This window comes from Daphnia pulicaria, chromosome 1 (assembly GCF_021234035.1).
Source record: "Daphnia pulicaria isolate SC F1-1A chromosome 1, SC_F0-13Bv2, whole genome shotgun sequence".
In the NCBI taxonomy this organism is placed as follows: Eukaryota; Metazoa; Arthropoda; class Branchiopoda; order Diplostraca; family Daphniidae; genus Daphnia; species Daphnia pulicaria.
The window spans coordinates 23397470-23414977 of record NC_060913.1 but is presented as its reverse complement, the minus strand read 5'-3'; the positions used below and the strand labels follow the sequence as shown (position 1 = coordinate 23414977).

The following is a 17508-nucleotide window of genomic DNA, read 5'->3' as shown; positions in this document are numbered from 1 at the left end:
AACGATCTTCTGCTGGCGGTCGACGAAGGGGATGGTGCAGCATTGGTGCTTTTGGATTTAAGTGCGGCGTTCGACACCATCGATCATTCTGTGCTACTGAGCTGCTTAGAGTGCCGTTTTGGGCTCAATGGTGTGGTTCTTGACTGGTTTCGCTCTTACCTCTCTAATCGGAAGCAGTCAGTCCGCATCAGTGGGAAGTCTTCAACACCATCGCCTTTACTATTCGGCGTCCCACAAGGATCAGTTCTTGGCCCAGTTTTATTCACTATGTATCTCAGCCCACTTGATGACATTGTCTCCCTGTTTGAGGTGCTGCGCCATTACTTTGCGGATGACACCCAACTTTACAAAAGATTTCGGATCTTGGCCGACGGTTCTGCTCAGCGTGCCGCTTTTTCCTGCCTGTCTGACTGTGTTAAGTCCACAAATTCATGGATGGTTAAGAACAAACTCCAGCTGAACGCCGGTAAGACGGACGTACTGATTGCTTCCTCTGCCCGCTCCAGAAAATTCAAACCGGTATCGTCGCCCCTGGACATCTGTGATGAGCCGATCACTCCCTCTCCGTTTGTGAAAAACTTGGGCGTGATTGTCGACTCCCATTTAAACATGGAGAGCCAGGTAAACACTGCTTGCCGAAATGCGTACTATTATCTTCGTCGCATTTCGCGCATTCGAAAATTTCTGGATGCAGCCGCCTGTAACCAGCTTGTTTGTGCCCTCGTCATCCCGCATCTTGACTACGGAAACTCCCTCTTCTATGGCCTTCCGGATTACCTTCTTGACAAACTACAACTAGTGCAGAATGCTGCTGTCCGTCTGGTAACTCAGACTAAGAAGCGTGAGCACATTACGTGCAAGCGGAAAAGTCTTCATTGGCTCCCTATTCGTCAGCGTGTGATGTACAAAATTGCTGTCTTGGCCTATCAATGTGTTAATGGTATTGCCCCATCGTATCTATGTAAACTTGTATCCCCAAGGTCTGTTAATCGTCACCTCAGGAATTATAGTGAGATCTCACGTGATTTGGGGGTTCCGGTGAAGCTACCGGGGGCGTACGGGTCTCGTAGTTTCACTTATGCAGCGCCCCAGATTTGGAACAGCCTCCTCATCGACCTAAAAATGTCTCCCTCCATTGAGAACTTCCGAGCCGGCCTGAAGACCCATCTATTTAAACTCGCTTACCCCGACTGATGATTGTAATCCCTGCCCTTGATCAGCGCTTTTGAGCATAATTGATTGGAAAAAGCGCTTTATAAATACAAACTATTATTATTATTATTATTATTATTATGTCTGCATTTGCCCTGCATAAGACACCATTATTGGTTCCTTGTAGCTTCCAAAGGTGATATAAGACGGGATGCTCTTGTGGATTTCCATATCCACATTGACAACTCCAGTCTTTATCCCGTTCCACCTTGGAAGCGACCTATCCTGGTACGTGTCCCAAAAAATCCGAGAAATCACTCCATACTCACGCAATCTCTTGTTGAGCAGGCTAAGGTCATCATCGAATTTGAAATGTTGAATTCTAACGCGTACAAGGTTAACTGACCTATCTCTAACTCTAATTCGGACCTCTTTGCCACTAATAACAACAGACTCTTTAGCACTAAATTTATCCAAGAATTCAATGTGGTCTTTGACGGTCTTGAACCCAATTCGGAAAACACAAAAAGCTCGTCCTGGTAGGCGACAAACTGCATCAAAGATGCAATCAGATTCGTTACTACCCTGCCCGAAACATTCGTAGAATTCATGCCTGGTCACTTCAGTATTACCAAAAGAGATTTCGGCAGTACGTGGCCAGACGTCTGGGGATTCCGTTCCCATTTTACCCACAATAAAGGGGCAAGGAGACGGAAAAAGAAACAATACAAAAAAAATGGAACAAAAAGCAAAATGGCGCTTAACAAACAATAAGAGAAACACGAAAGACAAGCAACAATACAATAAAGAGAACAAAAACAAGAACAAATAGTTTTTTTACTCACAGCAAGATGTCACACTTGGGAGATCAGTTAGACACGTCTAGTCACAGCCGAACGCGCTAGCCAATTGCGCCACAGAGGCATGGTGATTGGTTAACGACACACTCGTCAAGTTCAACAGGCAAACCAAACATTACATTTTTTTAGTGTGGCCAACGCTAATAAAATGTTGCAGAAACATTGTGGGGCTTCCATAGTGTAGAGGTTATCACGTCGGCTTCACACGCTGAAGGTCCTCAGTTCGATCCTGAGTGGAAGCATTAGTATAACGTTAGGAAAAAATAATCGTAGGAGAAAAGGAAATGAAATGGAATTAAAAACTTGTGATGTATCTTATCTTAATGACAACTAGACTAGAACAAGTAGACATCTGGAAACTACACACAGACAACCAACCAATCATAGTAAAAGTTATCTCACGGTTCCTGGAAAGGAAAAAATTGTTGTCAATAAGACTTGGTTCATTACATTGGAATAGAGCGCAATGGTAAGCCTGGCTAGCTCAGTCGGTAGAGCATGAGACTCTTAATCTCAGGGTCGGGGGTTCGAGCCCCCCGTTGGGCGTCATCTATTTGCAAATAATTGCAGATGAAAGTTAGAAGTTGGGAGACGATCGTTAGAATTTTGTAATCATTCCAGAATAATTCTATAGCGGATTGTAGTTTCCATAGTGTAGTGGTTATCACGTCGGCCTAACACGCTGAAGGTCCTCAGTTCGATCCTGGGTGGAAACAGGACAATGTATTTTTAGAAAGACTATCAAAAAAGCACATTTTGGTTTTTTGAAAAAGCCAAGCATTCATGTTTCTTGTGAAAATGAAATCTACATTATGACAATGTGAAGATATTCGCAATGCTGTATCCGGAGGAAGTCAACAGAAAGCGGGAAATCAATGATGACTGTGGTTGTTGAAAAAGGTGCTATAACCCCGAAGAGACGTCTTCTGTAGCCAAACGTCAATGACTGTTATTTTAGGGAAATGAGAAATGACTTGCTCTGGATGGGGAAGAATTCCATAAACACCGGAGGGGAATCTATATAGATTACACCTGAACCTGGAACAGTAGCTCCGAACAGAGGAAGAACATCATGAGCGTGCACCCTACGCTGCAAATGTTCAGTAGATTTAACAGTCATCAGTAAAAGAAGCCATATCGCGAGTGTGCGCTCTTCATTGGACGCTTTAGTTGGTTAAAGGAGTCATGAGGCGAAGAAATTGAATTAAAACAACAGTATTCATTCACCATGCGCCCCTGGGTGGGATCGAACCACCAGCCTTCCGTTTTTTTTTTTATATGTTTAAACGATTTATTGTCACAATTAAAATTAAAATTTCTTTACAGATACTTGGGGCATTTACGAGATTTGTGACATAAGTGACTTGCTGTGGCCAAGGAGAAACATTACAAAGAGAAAAAGAAAACATTTCGAGACGAGACGAAATGAAAGAGGACAAATGATTTTAGTAAAAAAAAATGTGGAATTTAACAATACGACATCTGGGGGGGGATACAAGAAATATTAATTGTAATGAGAGAACAATGTTGTATAAAGGTAAGAAGAAATCTGTTGAGAATTTTGAGAGGGAATATTTAAGGATTAGGAGGTGACATCTGGGGAGAATTTTTTGAAAGAAGGAGGCTTGACCAGAGAGACTGTATTTCATTGATGGCTGGGGTGAGGTTTTGGCTGCGGGCGGTCCAGACGGTGATGATGTAGGATTGGATGAGTGCCAGTATTTTCTCTTTATTGGGGCCATTTCCAATGTCTCCATTTATTGTTGATTTGAGTGGTTTTTGACATCCAAGTTTCGTTAGTTGAATTCGGAGCCATAAACTGATGTGAACTTTCTCAGAACATAGTAACATAAGATGGTCGTCAGTTTCTTGGCCGCCATTGCATAGAGGACATTGGTCATTTCTAGAAAGTCTGAGGCTTGTGAGGCGCATTTTGGTAGGGAGCTGATTATGGTTGAAATCCCAGACCAGTTCAGCGTTTCTTCCTTTCATTTTGGCCACCCAACGCCAGATGGAAGCCCAGTCGAGGTCTGGTTTCGCAACTTCGGTTCTCCCTGGTTGCCCAAGGTTAGCGATCAGGTGATTGTAGGTGGCTCGGTGATTGGATACGGTTGACGATGTGAAGATGCCAGCTCTAAGTAGATCGGTGATGGTTGAAAGTGCGGTGGTGAAGTATGGATGTGATGAATGGGTTGCATTAAATCTGGGCTGGATGATTTGTTGAAGGAGATTCTTGAGGTGTGGACCCAACCAATAAACGGCTGCAGCTCTCTCAATAGCCTCGGGATGGATTAAAGATTTAAAGATTTGACGGGTGAAAAGGGATTGGAAGAATTGAAAAAGTAAGGTGACTCCAAGTCCACCTTGGAGTCGGGGGCGGATCAAAACATTTAGGGGTGGGTGCTCTCTTCGTTGTGCCCAAAGAAATTTGTTGCATTTTTGTTGGAGGAGAAGGGCTTGGGTTTTGTTGCAAGGGAGTACATGAGCTATATGAACAAGTTGTGATAAGACATGTTGTTTGATGAATAGGACGCGACCATAAAAAGTGAAATGACGGTGTGTGTTTGTGATAAGAATATTTTGTATGATGTTGAACTGTCTTTGCCAATTGTCTCTTACTGTTGTTTTTATTTCAGAAGAAAAAGTAATTCCAAGAATTTTCAAATTGTCTACTTGAGTTATCCAATCATATGGCCAAGTACGTTTAGGATGAGTTTGATTGAAATTGCTTCTACGTGGGATCGAACTCCTAACCTCAGGAATCCCAGCCGACGCCGCTACCGTCTGCGCTTCTATGGCCTGTGGACATTGATTTAAGGTCCAAGTGCCTAGACCAAGTAATTTTGTCTTCCCCTTGTTGATACGTGCATTTGTCCAGGCACAAAATTCTAGAATAATCTCGCATGCACGACGTACATCTTTCATTGATGAGACAAAAACTACTAGATCATCTACATATGCACGAACTTTGATGCGTTTTCCGTAGTGTTCAATTCCGTCAATACCCCTAGACAAGCAAACTAAAAGCGGTTCAATATAGAGGGCAAACAGATGGACTGACAGAGGGCACCCCTGTCGCACGGATTGTGCATTGTCCACAGTGCCGACTATGTCATTACCGTTCAATGGGCATAGTTCAGTTATACTGTATAGCGTTTTCAACCAATCAACAAACAGGGGGGGATAGCCCATGGCTGTCATCACTTCCCACAGAACGTCTCGATTGACAAGGTCATATGCTTTCTCTAAATCGTACGCGATAATGGCGGCCGGTTTGAGAGAAGATACCTCTTTTGATTTACGACCTGTATTATCAATGACATCTCGGATTAAACACAAGCTGTCAAAGATATAGCGGCCGGGTACACCACCTTTTTGATGTGAGTCTAGAGAGTTTTGAAGAGATTTTCTCAGACGAAAAGCCAATACTGACGCGATTAACTTGTAATCGGTATTTAACAAAGAGATTGGTCGGTAATCGGTGATTTTACTCGGTGTTGGGATTTTTGGGACTAATCTTATAGCTGCCCTTCCCTGCGACGGCTGGAGTTTTCTTTTGTCGAGGACGCAATTCATCATTTCCAGAAAATGAACACCAATTACATCCCAAAATTTTATATAAAACTCAAAAGGAATGCCATCTGTACCCGGGGCCTTGTTCTTTTTAGTTGCCTTAAGGGCGTTGTTAATTTCATCTACTGTGAACGGATCTACAAGAAAGTTGTCACTCTCCGGGATCAAACCTAGTACTCCTCGATTCAACGCTTGAGCGTTTAACGACTGAGCTACCACTGATACACCCGAATCGTTTTTAGTGGGTTTTGTACGGGTAAGTGCACCTCTAATCCCTTCTAGAAATTTTCCAGCTAATTGGGTATTGGGGGAGGGCTGGTTCTGAAAAATTCTACTAAAGTGTTCAATTATTTCTTGGTTAATCTGCTCAGGTTGGGTAATTTTACAGTTATCATTAGTTTTGAGCTGAGTGATCAGAGACTTCTGGAAATTGCTCGTTGACTCGTTCATATGAAAGGTAGATGGCTCTTCTTCGGCTATACTTTGAACGCGTGAACGTGTAGCAAATCCCCTCAATGCTTCTCGCTCCCAGGCTAGAAACTCACGTTTCAACTCCATGTAACGCGCATGATTGAAATTTACATTGTTCACGGTTTCTTTTAGTTGATGTTGGAGCAATTTCCTTTTGACTCTCTGATCACAGATTCTCTTTTTACAATAGTTCATTGATAATCGCCTGAGGCTAGGTTTGAAGATAATCTCCCACCAATGGTCTACGTTTTCAATACGGGATGGGTGTTGAGACATTTCTTCAATAAGGACATGCACCAAGTTTATATATTCTTCTTCCTCAAGAATTGATGAGTTAAGTTTCCATAAATTCCTTGACTTGTTTCTCACTACACTAGGAGGGGTGGTGCTGTTTATATACCCTACGATTGGTCTGTGATCCCCGAGTGGTAAGTCGTGCAAATGGATATCAGAAAATTTTACGTGATGGTGGCAATAAATTCGGTCTAATCTAGCCTGGCTAGCCGCACAATTGTACGTCCAACAAGGTTCATTTTTCCGAATTTCTCTCCAGACATCTGTTAATGAAAGGGCTTTTACTAAATCTCGGAGGGGTTCTAGTAAAGCTAGTCTAATTTTAGGTGGTGTTGTCTTGCTACTTTTACGGTCATCGATCTCGTCAACGGCATTAAAATCTCCCAATATAATTGCTGGTGCCTTATACTGGGCAACATAAGCCGGAATAGTTTGCCGGAGGAAAGAATCTCTATAACTTTTATTTTGGTCACCAGATGGAGCGTAAATACACACGAAAGCAAGACCCTTTACTTCCATGGCTATGTGGGCGATGTTAGTCATGATTAATATTTAAATTTGGGTTTAGAGGGTTGGGTTTTGTTATCGTGGGCTTTTTTCCTTCTAACGGCCTCCATTGCTTTGAGAGTTTTATCTTCTATGGGGGTTGATGGAGTGCCGAGGGGGACGCCCAAGGACTCCTGAGTCTCACTCACATGACTAGCCTCCTGGCTATCACGTGGGCGTTGTCCTGGCTGAATACTCCCACCAGAAAAAGAAATGTCTTCCTCTGGATTTGAAACCGAAACCACCTCGGTTGCATCCATCTCTTCAACCGCCTCGTTATCCATCTGATCTATCGTGGATGAAATAGATGGTACTCCAGGTGAGATTGGAGCGGGTGGAACATCGTTCCCCCCAGAAAGGGCGGGAAAAGAATTAATGTCCACACCCAGTATCGAAACTGGAACTTCTCGAGTCGGAGACCCGAGTTCAACCAACTGAGCTACACCAGTTGTTATTTCTTCAGCTACCTCGCCCGAGCCAGAGGAAGAGGCAGTACGACTCCTCTTTTTTGATTGTTTTTGTTGGTCACGGAAATCTCTCGTATGTTTAATTTTCTTTTTCTTTACCGATTTGGACGCAACAGACGGACCTAAACAGTTAGTGTCTTCAGCGTCAGAATCGGTGTCAGAAGAAGATTCAGTTCCATCGGGTTTTGAAATTGGATCTTCTGGAGCTCCATCAAGAACGACCACAGTCGACGTCGTTGGCCTCTGGGCTAATTCAGGGAATGAATCAGCGTCAACAGTTGGAGCAATTGGCATTTGCCCGCCAACAATCGGTTCTGTCTCCTGGGGCTTCCTAGCAGTTGTCCTAACTGGCCCACGATTTGTTAGTACACTACTATAGCTACGTGTTCCAATGGGGCCTTTTGAAATGGTGCTGGGAGTGGTTAAACTACGGGGTTGCTTGGGGCAATTAGCTAAAACATGGGTGGGAGAATCACACATGCGGCATGTCTGCATTTGCCCTGCATAAGACACCATTATTGGTTCCTTGTAGCTTCCAAAGGTGATATAAGACGGGATGCTCTTGTGGATTTCCATATCCACATTGACAACTCCAGTCTTTATCCCGTTCCACCTTGGAAGCGATCTATCTTGGTACGTGTCCCAAAAAATCCGAGAAATCACTCCATACTCACGCAATCTCTTGTTGAGCAGGCTAAGGTCATCATCGAATTTGAAATGTTGGATTCTAACGCGTACAAGGTTAACTGACCTATCTCTAACTCTAATTCGGACCTCTTTGCCACTAATAACAACAGACTCTTTAGCACTAAATTTATCCAAGAATTCAATGTGGTCTTTGACGGTCTTGAACCCAATTCGGAAAACACAAAAAGCTCGTCCTGGTAGGCGACAAACTGCATCAAAGATGCAATCAGATTCGTTACTACCCTGCTCGAAACATTCGTAGAATTCATGCCTGGTCACTTCAGTATTACCAAAAGAGATTTCGGCAGTACGTGGCCAGACGTCTGGGGATTCCGTTCCCATTTTACCCACAATAAAGGGGCAAGGAGACGGAAAAAGAAACAATACAAAAAAAATGGAACAAAAAGCAAAATGGCGCTTAACAAACAATAAATGAAACACGAAAGACAAGCAACAATACAATAAAGAGAACAAAAACAAGAACAAATAGTTTTTTGACTCACAGCAAGATGTCACACTTGGGAGATCAGTTAGACACGTCTAGTCACAGCCGAACGCGCTAGCCAATTGCGCCACAGAGGCATGGTGATTGGTTAACGACACACTCGTCAAGTTCAACAGGCAAACCAAACATTACATTTTTTTAGTGTGGCCAACGCTAATAAAATGTTGCAGAAACATTGTGGGGCTTCCATAGTGTAGAGGTTATCACGTCGGCTTCACACGCTGAAGGTCCTCAGTTCGATCCTGAGTGGAAGCATCAGTATAACGTTAGGAAAAAATAATCGTAGGAGAAAAGGAAATGAAATGGAATTAATAACTTGTAATGTATCTTATCTTAATGACAACTAGACTAGAACAAGTAGACATCTGGAAACTACACACAGACAACCAACCAATCATAGTAAAAGTTATCTCACGGTTCCTGGAAAGGAAAAAATGTCGTCAATAAGACTTGGTTCATTACATTGGAATAGAGCGCAATGGTAAGCCTGACTAGCTCAGTCGGTAGAGCATGAGACTCTTAATCTCAGGGTCGGGGGTTCGAGCCCCCCGTTGGGCGTCATTTATTTGCAAATAATTGCAGATGAAAGTTAGAAGTTGGGAGACGATCGTTAGAATTTTGTAATCATTCCAGAATAATTCTATAGCGGATTGTAGTTTCCATAGTGTAGTGGTTATCACGTCGGCCTAACACGCTGAAGGTCCTCAGTTCGATCCTGGGTGGAAACAGGACAATGTATTTTTAGAAAGACTATCAAAAAAGCACATTTTGGTTTTTTTGAAAAAGCCAAGCATTCATGTTTCTTGTGAAAATGAAATCTACATTATGACAATGTGAAGATATTCGCAATGCTGTATCCGGAGGAAGTCAACAGAAAGCGGGAAATCAATGATGACTGTGGTTGTTGAAAAAGGTGCTATAACCCCGAAGAGACGTCTTCTGTAGCCAAACGTCAATGACTGTTGTTTTAGGGAAATGAGAAATGACTTGCTCTGGATGGGGAAGAATTCCATAAACACCGGAGGGGAATCTATATGGATTACACCTGAACCTGGAACAGTAGCTCCGAACAGAGGAAGAACATCATGAGCGTGCACCCTACGCTGCAAATGTTCAGTAGATTTAACAGTCATCAGTAAAAGAAGCCATATCGCGAGTGTGCGCTCTTCATTGGACGCTTTAGTTGGTTAAATGAGTCATGAGGCTAAGAAATTGAATTAAAACAACAGTACTCATTCACCATGCGCCCCTGGGTATTCGAACCACCAGACTTCCGATTAACAGCCGAACGCGCTAGCCAATTGCGCCACAGAGGCATGGTGGTTGGTTAACGACACACTCGTCAAGTTCAACAGGCAAACCAAACATTACATTTTTTTTTAGTGTGGCCAACGCTAATAAAATGTTGCAGAATCATTGTGGGGCTTCCATAGTGTAGAGGTTATCACGTCGGCTTCACATGCTGAAGGTCCTCAGTTCGATCCTGAGTGGAAGCATCAGTATAACGTTAGGAAAAAATAATCGTAGGAGAAAAGGAAATGAAATGGAATTAATAACTTGTAATGTATCTTATCTTAATGACAACTAGACTAGAACAAGTAGACATCTGGAAACTACACACAGACAACCAACCAATCATAGTAAAAGTTATCTCACGGTTCCTGGAAAGGAAAAAATTGTCGTCAATAAGACTTGGTTCATTACATTGGAATAGAGCGCAATGGTAAGCCTGGCTAGCTCAGTCGGTAGAGCATGAGACTCTTAATCTCAGGGTCGGGGGTTCGAGCCTCCGATGGGCGTCATTTATTTGCAAATAATTGCAGATGAAAGTTAGAAGTTGGGAGACGATCGTTAGAATTTTGTAATCATTCCAGAATAATTCTATAGCGGATTGTAGTTTCCATAGTGTAGTGGTTATCACGTCGGCCTAACACGCTGAAGGTCCTCAGTTCGATCCTGGGTGGAAACAGGACAATGTATTTTTAGAAAGACTATCAAAAAAGCACATTTTGGTTTTTTGAAAAAGCCAAGCATTCATGTTTCTTGTGAAAATGAAATCTACATTATGACAATGTGAAGATATTCGCAATGCTGTATCCGGAGGAAGTCAACAGAAAGCGGGAAATCAATGATGACTGTGGTTGTTGAAAAAGGTGCTATAACCCCGAAGAGACGTCTTCTGTAGCCAAACGTCAATGACTGTTGTTTTAGGGAAATGAGAAATGACTTGCTCTGGATGGGGAAGAATTCCATAAACACCGGAGGGGAATCTATATGGATTACACCTGAACCTGGAACAGTAGCTCCGAACAGAGGAAGAACATCATGAGCGTGCACCCTACGCTGCAAATGTTCAGTAGATTTAACAGTCATCAGTAAAAGAAGCCATATCGCGAGTGTGCGCTCTTCATTGGACGCTTTAGTTGGTTAAAGGAGTCATGAGGCGAAGAAATTGAATTAAAAGAACAGTATTCATTCACCATGCGCCCCTGGGTGGGATCGAACCACCAGCCTTCCGGTTAACAGCCGAACGCGCTAGCCAATTGCGCCACAGAGGCATGGTGGTTGTTTAACGACACACTCGTCAAGTTCAACAGGCAAACCAAACATTACATTTTTTTAGTGTGGCCAACGCTAATAAAATGTTGCAGAAACATTGTGGGGCTTCCATAGTGTAGAGGTTATCACGTCGGCTTCACACGCTGAAGGTCCTCAGTTCGATCCTGAGTGGAAGCATCAGTATAACGTTAGGAAAAAATAATCGTAGGAGAAAAGGAAATGAAATGGAATTAATAACTTGTAATGTATCTTATCTTAATGACAACTAGACTAGAACAAGTAGACATCTGGAAACTACACACAGACAACCAACCAATCATAGTAAAAGTTATCTCACGGTTCCTGGAAAGGAAAAAATGTCGTCAATAAGACTTGGTTCATTACATTGGAATAGAGCGCAATGGTAAGCCTGGCTAGCTCAGTCGGTAGAGCATGAGACTCTTAATCTCAGGGTCGGGGGTTCGAGCCCCCCGATGGGCGTCATTTATTTGCAAATAATTGCAGATGAAAGTTAGAAGTTGGGAGACGATCGTTAGAATTTTGTAATCATTCCAGAATAATTCTATAGCGGATTGTAGTTTCCATAGTGTAGTGGTTATCACGTCGGCCTAACACGCTGAAGGTCCTCAGTTCGATCCTGGGTGGAAACAGGACAATGTATTTTTAGAAAGACTATCAAAAAAGCACATTTTGGTTTTTTGAAAAAGCCAAGCATTCATGTTTCTTGTGAAAATGAAATCTACATTATGACAATGTGAAGATATTCGCAATGCTGTATCCGGAGGAAGTCAACAGAAAGCGGGAAATCAATGATGACTGTGGTTGTTGAAAAAGGTGCTATAACCCCGAAGAGACGTCTTCTGTAGCCAAACGTCAATGACTGTTGTTTTAGGGAAATGAGAAATGACTTGCTCTGGATGGGGAAGAATTCCATAAACACCGGAGGGGAATCTATATAGATTACACCTGAACCTAGAACAGTAGCTCCGAACAGAGGAAGAACATCATGAGCGTGCACCCTACGCTGCAAATGTTCAGTAGATTTAACAGTCATCAGTAAAAGAAGCCATATCGCGAGTGTGCGCTCTTCATTGGACGCTTTAGTTGGTTAAAGGAGTCATGAGGCGAAGAAATTGAATTAAAACAACAGTATTCATTCACCATGCGCCCCTGGGTGGGATCGAACCACCAGCCTTCCGGTTAACAGCCGAACGCGCTAGCCAATTGCGCCACAGAGGCATGGTGATTGGTTAACGACACACTCGTCAAGTTCAACAGGCAAACCAAACATTACATTTTTTTAGTGTGGCCAACGCTAATAAAATGTTGCAGAAACATTGTGGGGCTTCCATAGTGTAGAGGTTATCACGTCGGCTTCACATGCTGAAGGTCCTCAGTTCGATCCTGAGTGGAAGCATCAGTATAACGTTAGGAAAAAATAATCGTAGGAGAAAAGGAAATGAAATGGAATTAATAACTTGTAATGTATCTTATCTTAATGACAACTAGACTAGAACAAGTAGACATCTGGAAACTACACACAGACAACCAACCAATCATAGTAAAAGTTACCTCACGGTTCCTGGAAAGGAAAAAATGTCGTCAATAAGACTTGGTTCATTACATTGGAATAGAGCGCAATGGTAAGCCTGGCTAGCTCAGTCGGTAGAGCATGAGACTCTTAATCTCAGGGTCGGGGGTTCGAGCCCCCCTTTGGGCGTCAACTATTTGCAAATAATTGCAGATGAAAGTTAGAAGTTGGGAGACGATCGTTAGAATTTTGTAATCATTCCAGAATAATTCTATAGCGGATTGTAGTTTCCATAGTGTAGTGGTTATCACGTCGGCCTAACACGCTGAAGGTCCTCAGTTCGATCCTGGGTGGCAACAGGACAATGTATTTTTAGAAAGACTATCAAAAAAGCACATTTTGGTTTTTTGAAAAAGCCAAGCATTCATGTTTCTTGTGAAAATGAAATCTACATTATGACAATGTGAAGATATTCGCAATGCTGTATCCGGAGGAAGTCAACAGAAAGCGGGAAATCAATGATGACTGTGGTTGTTGAAAAAGGTGCTATAACCCCGAAGAGACGTCTTCTGTAGCCAAACGTCAATGACTGTTGTTTTAGGGAAATGAGAAATGACTTGCTCTGGATGGGGAAGAATTCCATAAACACCGGAGGGGAATCTATATAGATTACACCTGAACCTGGAACAGTAGCTCCGAACAGAGGAAGAACATCATGAGCGTGCACCCTACGCTGCAAATGTTCAGTAGATTTAACAGTCATCAGTAAAAGAAGCCATATCGCGAGTGTGCGCTCTTCATTGGACGCTTTAGTTGGTTAAAGGAGTCATGAGGCTAAGAAATTGAATTAAAACAACAGTATTCATTCACCATGCGCCCCTGGGTGGGATCGAACCACCAGCCTTCCGGTTAACAGCCGAACGCGCTAGCCAATTGCGCCACAGAGGCATGGTGATTGGTTAACGACACACTCGTCAAGTTCAACAGGCAAACCAAACATTACATTTTTTTAGTGTGGCCAACGCTAATAAAATGTTGCAGAAACATTGTGGGGCTTCCATAGTGTAGAGGTTATCACGTCGGCTTCACATGCTGAAGGTCCTCAGTTCGATCCTGAGTGGAAGCATCAGTATAACGTTAGGAAAAAATAATCGTAGGAGAAAAGGAAATGAAATGGAATTAATAACTTGTAATGTATCTTATCTTAATGACAACTAGACTAGAACAAGTAGACATCTGGAAACTACACACAGACAACCAACCAATCATAGTAAAAGTTATCTCACGGTTCCTGGAAAGGAAAAAATGTCGTCAATAAGACTTGGTTCATTACATTGGAATAGAGCGCAATGGTAAGCCTGGCTAGCTCAGTCGGTAGAGCATGAGACTCTTAATCTCAGGGTCGGGGGTTCGAGCCCCCCGTTGGGCGTCATTTATTTGCAAATAATTGCAGATGAAAGTTAGAAGTTGGGAGACGATCGTTAGAATTTTGTAATCATTCCAGAATAATTCTATAGCGGATTGTAGTTTCCATAGTGTAGTGGTTATCACGTCGGCCTAACACGCTGAAGGTCCTCAGTTCGATCCTGGGTGGAAACAGGACAATGTATTTTTAGAAAGACTATCAAAAAAGCACATTTTGGTTTTTTGAAAAAGCCAAGCATTCATGTTTCTTGTGAAAATGAAATCTACATTATGACAATGTGAAGATATTCGCAATGCTGTATCCGGAGGAGGTCAACAGAAAGCGGGAAATCAATGATGACTGTGGTTGTTGAAAAAGGTGCTATAACCCCGAAGAGACGTCTTCTGTAGCCAAACGTCAATGACTGTTGTTTTAGGGAAATGAGAAATGACTTGCTCTGGATGGGGAAGAATTCCATAAACACCGGAGGGGAATCTATATAGATTACACCTGAACCTGGAACAGTAGCTCCGAACAGAGGAAGAACATCATGAGCGTGCACCCTACGCTGCAAATGTTCAGTAGATTTAACCGTCATCAGTAAAAGAAGCCATATCGCGAGTGTGCGCTCTTCATTGGACGCTTTAGTTGGTTAAAGGAGTCATGAGGCTAAGAAATTGAATTAAAACAACAGTATTCATTTACCATGCGCCCCTGGGTGGGATCGAACCACCAGCCTTCCGGTTAACAGCCGAACGCGCTAGCCAATTGCGCCACAGAGGCATGGTGATTGGTTAACGACACACTCGTCAAGTTCAACAGGCAAACCAAACATTACATTTTTTTAGTGTGGCCAACGCTAATAAAATGTTGCAGAAACATTGTGGGGCTTCCATAGTGTAGAGGTTATCACGTCGGCTTCACACGCTGAAGGTCCTCAGTTCGATCCTGAGTGGAAGCATCAGTATAACGTTAGGAAAAAATAATCGTAGGAGAAAAGGAAATGAAATGGAATTAATAACTTGTAATGTATCTTATCTTAATGACAACTAGACTAGAACAAGTAGACATCTGGAAACTACACACAGACAACCAACCAATCATAGTAAAAGTTATCTCACGGTTCCTGGAAAGGAAAAAATGTCGTCAATAAGACTTGGTTCATTACATTGGAATAGAGCGCAATGGTAAGCCTGGCTAGCTCAGTCGGTAGAGCATGAGACTCTTAATCTCAGGGTCGGGGGTTCGAGCCCCCCTTTGGGCGTCATCTATTTGCAAATAATTGCAGATGAAAGTTAGAAGTTGGGAGACGATCGTTAGAATTTTGTAATCATTCCAGAATAATTCTATAGCGGATTGTAGTTTCCATAGTGTAGTGGTTATCACGTCGGCCTAACACGCTGAAGGTCCTCAGTTCGATCCTGGGTGGAAACAGGACAATGTATTATTAGAAAGACTATCAAAAAAGCACATTTTGGTTTTTTGAAAAAGCCAAGCATTCATGTTTCTTGTGAAAATGAAATCTACATTATGACAATGTGAAGATATTCGCAATGCTGTATCCGGAGGAAGTCAACAGAAAGCGGGAAATCAATGATGACTGTGGTTGTTGAAAAAGGTGCTATAACCCCGAAGAGACGTCTTCTGTAGCCAAACGTCAATGACTGTTGTTTTAGGGAAATGAGAAATGACTTGCTCTGGATGGGGAAGAATTCCATAAACACCGGAGGGGAATCTATATAGATTACACCTGAACCTGGAACAGTAGCTCCGAACAGAGGAAGAACATCATGAGCGTGCACCCTACGCTGCAAATGTTCAGTAGATTTAACAGTCATCAGTAAAAGAAGCCATATCGCGAGTGTGCGCTCTTCATTGGACGCTTTAGTTGGTTAAAGGAGTCATGAGGCGAAGAAATTGAATTAAAACAACAGTATTCATTCACCATGCGCCCCTGGGTGTGATCGAACCACCAGCCTTCTGGTTTTTTTTTTTAATATTTAAACGATTTATTGTCACAATTAAAATTTAAATTGCTTTACAGATACTTGGGGCATTTACGTGATTTGTGACATAAGTGACTTGCTCTGGCCAAGGAGAAACATAACAAAGAAAAACAAAAAGAACCAATTTCGAGACGGAATTGAAAGAGGACAAATGATTTTGGTGAAAAATATAAAATTTAACAATACGACATCTGGGGGGGGGGATCCAAGAAATTATAATTGTAATGAGAGAACAATGTTGTATAAAGATAAGACGAAATTTGTTGAGAATTTTGAGAAAGAATATTTAAGGATTAGGAGGTGACATCTGGGGAGAATTTTTTGAAAGAAGGAGGCTTGACCAGAGAGACTGTATTTCATTGATGGCTGGGGTGAGGTTTTGGCTGCGGGCGGTCCAGACGGTGATGATGTAGGATTGGATGAGTGCCAATATTTTCTCTTTATTGGGGCCATTTCCAATGTCTCCATTTATTGTTGATTTGAGTGGTTTTTGACATCCAAGTTTCGTTAGTTGAATTCGGAGCCATAAACTGATGTGAACTTTCTCAGAACATAGTAACATAAGATGGTCGTCAGTTTCTTGGCCGCCATTGCATAGAGGACATTGGTCATTTCTAGAAAGTCTGAGGCTTGTGAGGCGCATTTTGGTAGGGAGCTGATTATGGTTGAGATCCCAGACCAGTTCAACGTTTCTCCCTTTCATTTTGGCCACCCAACGCCAGATGGAAGCCCAGTCGAGGTCTGGTTTCGCAACTTCGGTTCTCCCTGGTTGCCCAAGGTTAGCGATCAGGTGATTGTAGGTGGCTCGGTGATTGGATACGGTTGACGATGTGAAAATGCCAGCTTTAAGTAGATCGGTGATGGTTGAAAGTGCGGTGGTGAAGTATGGATGTGATGAATGGGTTGCATTAAATCTGGGCTGGATGATTTGTTGAAGGAGATTCTTGAGGTGTGGACCCAACCAATAAACGGCTGCAGCTCTCTCAATAGCCTCGGGATGGATTAAAGATTTAAAGATTTGACGGGTGAAAAGGGATTGGAAGAATTGAAAAAGTAAGGTGACTCCAAGTCCACCTTGGAGTCGGGGGCGGATCAAAACATTTAGGGGTGGGTGCTCTCTTCGTTGTGCCCAAAGAAATTTGTTGCATTTTTGTTGGAGGAGAAGGGCTTGGGTTTTGTTGCAAGGGAGTACATGAGCTATATGAACAAGTTGTGATAAGACATGTTGTTTGATGAATAGGACGCGACCATAAAAAGTGAAATGACGGTGTGTGTTTGTGATAAGAATATTTTGTATGATGTTGAACTGTCTTTGCCAATTGTCTCTTACTGTTGTTTTTATTTCAGAAGAAAAAGTAATTCCAAGAATTTTCAAATTGTCTACTTGAGTTATCCAATCATATGGCCAAGTACGTTTAGGATGAATTTGATTGAAATTGCTTCTACGTGGGA

The 17508-nt window shown here is 42.4% G+C and overlaps 24 non-coding genes across 24 annotated transcripts; 20 read left to right on the top strand and 4 right to left on the bottom strand.

The window, feature by feature from the left end:
• The first annotated feature begins 2181 nt into the window (after positions 1-2181).
• Positions 2182-2254, top strand: Trnav-cac. Its single transcript has one exon. It is a non-coding gene; the product is annotated as a tRNA-Val (tRNA).
• Positions 2255-2485: 231 nt separating this feature from the next.
• On the top strand, positions 2486-2558 carry Trnak-cuu. Its single transcript has one exon. It is a non-coding gene; the product is annotated as a tRNA-Lys (tRNA).
• Positions 2559-2655: 97 nt separating this feature from the next.
• Trnav-aac lies at positions 2656-2728 on the top strand. The gene has a single exon. It is a non-coding gene; the product is annotated as a tRNA-Val (tRNA).
• A 6009-nt stretch (positions 2729-8737) lies between these two features.
• Positions 8738-8810, top strand: Trnav-cac. Its single transcript has one exon. It is a non-coding gene; the product is annotated as a tRNA-Val (tRNA).
• A 230-nt stretch (positions 8811-9040) lies between these two features.
• Trnak-cuu lies at positions 9041-9113 on the top strand. Its single transcript has one exon. It is a non-coding gene; the product is annotated as a tRNA-Lys (tRNA).
• A 97-nt stretch (positions 9114-9210) lies between these two features.
• On the top strand, positions 9211-9283 carry Trnav-aac. Its single transcript has one exon. It is a non-coding gene; the product is annotated as a tRNA-Val (tRNA).
• A 695-nt stretch (positions 9284-9978) lies between these two features.
• Positions 9979-10051, top strand: Trnav-cac. The gene has a single exon. It is a non-coding gene; the product is annotated as a tRNA-Val (tRNA).
• Positions 10052-10451: 400 nt separating this feature from the next.
• Positions 10452-10524, top strand: Trnav-aac. The gene has a single exon. It is a non-coding gene; the product is annotated as a tRNA-Val (tRNA).
• Positions 10525-11039: 515 nt separating this feature from the next.
• Positions 11040-11113, bottom strand: Trnan-guu. Its single transcript has one exon. It is a non-coding gene; the product is annotated as a tRNA-Asn (tRNA).
• Positions 11114-11218: 105 nt separating this feature from the next.
• On the top strand, positions 11219-11291 carry Trnav-cac. The gene has a single exon. It is a non-coding gene; the product is annotated as a tRNA-Val (tRNA).
• A 230-nt stretch (positions 11292-11521) lies between these two features.
• Trnak-cuu lies at positions 11522-11594 on the top strand. The gene has a single exon. It is a non-coding gene; the product is annotated as a tRNA-Lys (tRNA).
• A 97-nt stretch (positions 11595-11691) lies between these two features.
• Trnav-aac lies at positions 11692-11764 on the top strand. Its single transcript has one exon. It is a non-coding gene; the product is annotated as a tRNA-Val (tRNA).
• A 515-nt stretch (positions 11765-12279) lies between these two features.
• Positions 12280-12353, bottom strand: Trnan-guu. Its single transcript has one exon. It is a non-coding gene; the product is annotated as a tRNA-Asn (tRNA).
• Positions 12354-12458: 105 nt separating this feature from the next.
• Trnav-cac lies at positions 12459-12531 on the top strand. The gene has a single exon. It is a non-coding gene; the product is annotated as a tRNA-Val (tRNA).
• A 230-nt stretch (positions 12532-12761) lies between these two features.
• Positions 12762-12834, top strand: Trnak-cuu. Its single transcript has one exon. It is a non-coding gene; the product is annotated as a tRNA-Lys (tRNA).
• A 97-nt stretch (positions 12835-12931) lies between these two features.
• On the top strand, positions 12932-13004 carry Trnav-aac. The gene has a single exon. It is a non-coding gene; the product is annotated as a tRNA-Val (tRNA).
• Positions 13005-13519: 515 nt separating this feature from the next.
• Trnan-guu lies at positions 13520-13593 on the bottom strand. The gene has a single exon. It is a non-coding gene; the product is annotated as a tRNA-Asn (tRNA).
• Positions 13594-13698: 105 nt separating this feature from the next.
• Trnav-cac lies at positions 13699-13771 on the top strand. Its single transcript has one exon. It is a non-coding gene; the product is annotated as a tRNA-Val (tRNA).
• A 230-nt stretch (positions 13772-14001) lies between these two features.
• On the top strand, positions 14002-14074 carry Trnak-cuu. The gene has a single exon. It is a non-coding gene; the product is annotated as a tRNA-Lys (tRNA).
• Positions 14075-14171: 97 nt separating this feature from the next.
• Positions 14172-14244, top strand: Trnav-aac. Its single transcript has one exon. It is a non-coding gene; the product is annotated as a tRNA-Val (tRNA).
• A 515-nt stretch (positions 14245-14759) lies between these two features.
• Trnan-guu lies at positions 14760-14833 on the bottom strand. Its single transcript has one exon. It is a non-coding gene; the product is annotated as a tRNA-Asn (tRNA).
• A 105-nt stretch (positions 14834-14938) lies between these two features.
• Positions 14939-15011, top strand: Trnav-cac. Its single transcript has one exon. It is a non-coding gene; the product is annotated as a tRNA-Val (tRNA).
• Positions 15012-15241: 230 nt separating this feature from the next.
• Positions 15242-15314, top strand: Trnak-cuu. The gene has a single exon. It is a non-coding gene; the product is annotated as a tRNA-Lys (tRNA).
• A 97-nt stretch (positions 15315-15411) lies between these two features.
• Positions 15412-15484, top strand: Trnav-aac. Its single transcript has one exon. It is a non-coding gene; the product is annotated as a tRNA-Val (tRNA).
• The last annotated feature ends 2024 nt before the right edge of the window (positions 15485-17508 follow it).